Consider the following 6,147-nt stretch of genomic DNA (forward strand, 5'->3'; position numbering starts at 1 on the left):
CCGGACTGGTGAAATCCAGCATCCTAGGCACTAGGGGAGTGAGATCTTCTGTTGGCCTCTTGTTCTTCCTGAGATCTTCTATCTCACGAAGGATCCTCTGGTTAGTCTTGTTTTGTTGCTTCATATATGCTTTAACCTGCGAAAACATAGACGAAACATCACTATTATTATTAACCATCGGGGTAGCAGCAGTGGTTTTCGAGCTCTGGACGATTGGTAGTTGCGTTCTGCTTCCAGTAGTAGTAGTTCGTTGTGCTGCCGTGATTGGCGGAGGCATTGGTGGCAAGGTCCTCGATGAGATAGGAATTGATGAGGGCATGGTTGACGAAGCAGAGGTAGATTGAGAGGCCATTGTGAGTGTTCAGGGTATGGAAAAATGAAGCTTGATGAGAATAATATGGATTATAGCACCAATTGCCCCATGGTGGGCCCCAAATTGTTTTGGACAAAATTCTGCTAAGGATCAAGTATCCAAATTTGTAAATGTGAGGTAAGGTGCTAACACAATAATGACTAATGTATGAGCATGATATTGATGAACACGATGATTTGATCACGAGGGAAAAAGCCCTTAACCAAGATAGTCTTACTTTGGTCAAAACTTATCGAGGTAATCGTTGGTAAAATAACTCCGGCAAGGATTAATAGGATAATCTTTGGTCAAAGTATCTTAGTCAATAATCAACAAGATAACCTTTGGTCGACGAGTATATGGTTATCTCGGTCTCCGGCACAAAAAACCCCCGGACGGTGAAAACTATCACCGTCAAGTTTATTAATCAACGAAAAGTGGTTACAAATGTTTGTGGAGTATATGATCGAAATTACAATGTAAGCTAGTGTATATAGAGAATTATTGAATCTGCTCTAGTGTGTGTGAGAATACAAGTGTCCTTCCTAGTCGATCATTGCCCGTTTAAATAATATAACAATAATAACAATATCTCCTAATTACACGGAAGTCCTCCACTAGCCGCTCCATGAATTTGACCACGTGTGTATAGTCGTTCAGTAGCGAGATAAGCGGAATAACGAGTCACACAGCCGCTGGTGATATTTAAACTTCGATCTTCTAGAGATTTCGTCTATAACCAGCTGTGTTGAATTAGGATCCTATATCCATGTTCCAGCTATAGGGTGTTCCATGTGGATAATTGATGCAAATGCGTCTCCAAGTTGATACACCTGTCTAACACATCACTATACTAAATGCAATCATTAGTAAACAAACAATACCGAGGATCGTCGATCCTTTATATCCTGACATATATTTCAAGGATAAACTATCCATAAGACAGTTAAGGATAAAGGATCCTCAGCATAAAAATCATGGCCTAACAATTTCCTATACAGAATATTATTTAATAAAATGTATTGTGATACCTTAAGTTTGAAGGACTTAGGATTCTCTGTGGCTGGAATTTCTCCATTTTTAATGAACTTCTTGATCGGGAGGATCCAAGATCCTTGATTACTTGAGGATAATGGATCCACAGGCGCAATATCTTTGTCAGTTGTTATCTCCCCAACTTCTTGTTCTCCTATTGCTGGTGCGAGTACATGGATGATTGGGATTCTCGTATCTTCTGGAATCTTTAATGATGAAGCTAAATTTGCTAAAGCATCTGCCCCAACATTCTCTTCTCTTGGTACCTGTATAATACTAAAAGAATCGAAGAACTTTGATAGTTCCTTCACAACATCTAGATATTTGATTAGTTTTTCACCTTTAACAGCATATGAGCCATTAAAGTGGTTAGCCATCAATAAAGAATCTACATATACTTGAAGATACATGATCCTCATGTGTTTAGCTAATTGCAAACCTGCGATCAGAGCTTCGTATTCCACTTCATTATTGGTGGCTTGGAATGCACATGCAATGGACTGGGGTATTATGTCCCTCTATGGCGATTTCAGTAGGATACCCAATCCTGTTCCTCTTACGTTGGATGCTCCATCAGTAAAGAGGATCCAAGGATCCTTGGTTTCTTCCAGTTGTTGAACCTCCAAATCAGCTTCCTCTTGCATGTCACTACTGAAATCAGCCACAAAGTCTGCAAGCGTTTGGGACTTAATGGCTGTTCTGCGCTCATATTGAATATCATACGCACTCAATTTCGCAGCCCATTTGGCCATCCTTCCTGACAATTCTGGTTTTCTAAGCACATTCTTAATAGGATAATTAGTTCTTAAAATAATAGTATGTGTTTCAAAGTAGTGTCTCAACTTGGTTGAGGCCATAATCAAAGCAAGAATTAATTTTTCAAGGTGAGAACACTTGACCTCTGCGTCTAACATGCTTTTACTTACATAAAATACCGGGTGCTGTTGTCCTTCATGATCCTTGGCCAGAACAGCATTGATTGCATTACCTGACACAACTAAGTACAGAGACAGCGGCTCACCATCTATTGGCTTCATCAAAGCAGGCGCCGAGGATATATAATCCTTAAGATCCTTTAGTGCATCTTCATGCCTTTGAGTCCATTCAAACTTTTATTTTTTCTCAAGATATCATAGAAGTCTCTGCACTTCTCTGAGGATCTGGAAATGAATCTGTTGAGAGCAGCAATTCTTCCCGTCAGTCTTTGGACATCTTTAGCATTCACAGGAGACTTTAAATTAATGATGGCTTCTATCTGCTCAGAGCTCGCTTCTATTCCCCTTTTGGTCACCATGTATCCTAGAAACTTTCCAGCTTTAACACCAAAATGGCATTTTGACTGGTTCAGTTTCATATTATACTGATCAGGGATTTTGAATGCTTCTTCAAGATCTCTAAGATGATCCTCAGCCCTCTTCGACTTCACTACCATGTCATCTATGTAGACTTCCATGGTTTTGCCTAACTGATCCTTGAACATCATGTTGACTAATCTTTGATATGTTGCCCCTGCATTTCTTAGTCCGAACGGCATAGCAATATAACAATATATGCCGGTAGGAGTCATGAATGCTGTATCCTCTTGATCAGATGGTTCCATCTGAATTTGTTGAAATCCAGAGGAAGCATCCATAAAGGTAAGCATCTCATGCCTTGTCGTTGCATCCACCATGGAGTCTATATGTGGTAACGGGAAAGGATCCTTGGGGCATGCCTTGTTTAAATCGGTAAAATCGACACACACCCTCCACTTTCCATTCTTTTTAGAAAAAACAACCACATTAGCCAACCATCGAGAATACTTAACCTCTCTGATCATACCGGCCTTAAGAAGTTTTTCAACTTCCTCTTGTATGATCGCGTTCCTCTCGGGACCGAATTTCCTTCGCTTCTGATGGACGGGTTTAATAGAATGATCAAGGCCCAATTTATGAGTAATTACTTCCTTAGAAATACCTGTCATTTCTGAATGTCTGAAGGCAAACGTGGATTTTCGTCGCTTTAGGAAGGATACCATATCCTCCTCGATCTCGTCAGGGATACAGGATCCTAGGAACACCTTCATGTCTGGATCTTCAGGATCTAAAGATACTTCTTTTACATCTCGCTCCCGAGCTTCCAGCACGTCCCTAAGATGTTGCTGTAATTGCTATGCTACCATTTGTTTAGCTGTCGGCTTCATTGATGAAGAATAATAATTCTTGGCTGCCATTTGGTCACCATCTATCCTTACTACTCCCCAAGGAGTTGGTAGTTTAATGCACTGATGGTAAGTAGAGGCTACAACCTTCATTCCATGTATCCAAGGCCTACCAAGAATAACATTGCAACAAGAAAGACTGTCAATAACACAAAATTTTGGTAAGAGTTTAACCCTTCGATGTATATTGGGAGTTTGATGTCCCCCAATGTTTTCTTAGTTTCACCACTGAAACCCACTAGCACCGACGTTCTCGGGATGATTTCTGAGTCCGGGATGTTCATTTTCTGTAGTACGTCATGTTGGATGATATTGACCGAGCTTCCACCATCGACTAGGATCCTGCGCACATAATGGTTAGCAATAAATAAAGTTATAATCAAACAGTCGTGGTAGGGATCCTGGATGCTTGTCTTATCTTCTTCGTCAAAGAAGATTCTTTTGTCAGTCGTCAAAGTAGTGGATATGACTGGTCGTTCTCCAACTTTGTTTCTTTGGCGTGTCTTTTTGCTGAGGAGAAAGAAGTACCGCATATATCTGAGCCACCGGAGATGAAGTTGATTACTTGTGCGTCTGGTGCGGGCGGAGTTGCTTTCTGTATCTTCAGGATCCTGGATCCTAGATTTTTTTCTTCCCAAGAGCTCTTTGAAATGACCCTTGCTTAGGAGGTATCCAATTTCCCTCCTTAAACCAATACAACCTTCTGTCTGATGGCCAAAGTCTTCATGGAATGCACACCACTTGGACTTGTCTTTGAAGGATGTTGTTTTCTCATTTTTTTCGAGGACACCTTGCTTTCTCTCCAAGATCCTTCATAGCACAAATCAAACCATGGGTATCAACAGAGAAGCAATACTCGGAAATACTTGGGTAGTCCTCATCATCTTCTCCTTCTTCAACTGCCCGAACATTTTGATTGTTGAATTTGGAGTACGGCTTTGATTCGTTGTTCCTGAATGAGGATCCTTGTTTCTGGTTAGGTAACTCTTGTTTTGCTAGAGCTCCTAACCGTTCCTGGATCTTCTTATCATCCTCTAGCCTTATAAATCTGAGTGCCTTGTTTCTGACTTAATCTACGCATGGAGTCATCACAAGATCATCATAAAATGGGGAGCCCATTTGGAGTCCCATCTTTAATGCTTCAACAGTCGTAGCCATATCAAGACTAGGGATCTCTAGGGCCTCCCTGCCAAACCTTGTAACAAAATCCTAAGGGATTCATTATAAGGTTGGATAACTCTATACAAATCACTAGTTAACTTCTCAAATTTCCTACTACAAGAAAATTGGCTATTGAACAAGTTAACTAAATGTGAAAAAGAAGTAACAGAAAAGGGAGGAAGACTTAGCATCCATTTTAATGCAGATCCTGTTAGTGTGGATCCGAAACCCTTGCATAGACAAGCCTCCTTGAGTTTTTCGGGAATTGGATTGATTTCCATTCTCTCCCTGTATTGAGCCACATGCTCTTCGGGATCAGTTGTTCCATCATACACCTTCATATTGGGGGTCTGAAATCGTTTTGGTACTTCAGCATCAAAATAGGTGGAGCGAATCTGGACAACTTGTGGCTTCCTTCTGGTATTTTAGGAATCGGACAGACCACTCCTGGCACGTTGGATATCATATCCTTAAGCTTCTGAAGTTCCTTAGCCATAGCCTGGTTGATACCTGTATCCTGCATAGAGCCAAGGTTAGTGTCTAAGGATATATGATTATACATGTTACCTCTCGGTTGATTGAACGTTGGCATCCCAGAAGTGTAGCCAAGGTAAGAAGCATCTGCCATGGTAGCTGGTCCACTGGAGGCAATGGTTTGCATGGGGATGATGTCTCATTCATGGACCTCCAAAGACCTCTGATGTTGAAAACCTGAGGATCCTTGATTCTGGAAGAAGGATCCTTGAAGTTGGGAGTTGAAGGATCCTTGGTGATAAATCCCAGAGGATCCTGGCTGAAGGAGCGAGGATCCTTAAGTTTGCTGACCCATGGATCCTTGTTGAAGGATAGATGATCCTTGTTGAGGGAATGAGGATCCTTGAGTTTACTGACCCATGGACCCCTGTTGAAGGATGGATGATCCTTGCTGGAAGATGGAGGATCCTTGAGTCTGTTGAGCCACAGATCCTGGAGTAGTGAAATCCAGAATCCTTGGCATCAAAGGAGTCTCATCCTTCAGTGGCCTCTTTCTTTTCTTGAGATCTTCAATTTCACGAAGGGTTTTCTGGTTAGTCTTATTCTGCTGCTCCATGTATGCTTTAACCTGTGAAAAGATAGCAGAAACATCATTGTTAGAGTTAACCACCGATGTGGCAGCAGTGGTATTTGAGCTCTGGAAGACTGGAATTTGTGTCTTGTTTCCAGCAGTAGCAGCAGCCCGTGATGCTCCCGTGATTGGAGGAGGCATCGGCGACAAAGTCTTTGGTGAGAGAGTGTAAGGCCCCTTACCGGTAGCCTTACTTTCGTGTTGGATTTACTCATAAACGCAGTTCTAAATATCAGAGTTAATTAAAACATTCGCGGAATATAAAAGCTTTCATAAAACATTTCATAACAAAAC

Source organism: Bidens hawaiensis, unplaced genomic scaffold (assembly GCF_021521415.1).
Source record: "Bidens hawaiensis isolate Kalapana, Puna unplaced genomic scaffold, B.hawaiensis_p1.1 tig00004551_1, whole genome shotgun sequence".
NCBI classification, from domain to species: Eukaryota; Viridiplantae; Streptophyta; class Magnoliopsida; order Asterales; family Asteraceae; genus Bidens; species Bidens hawaiensis.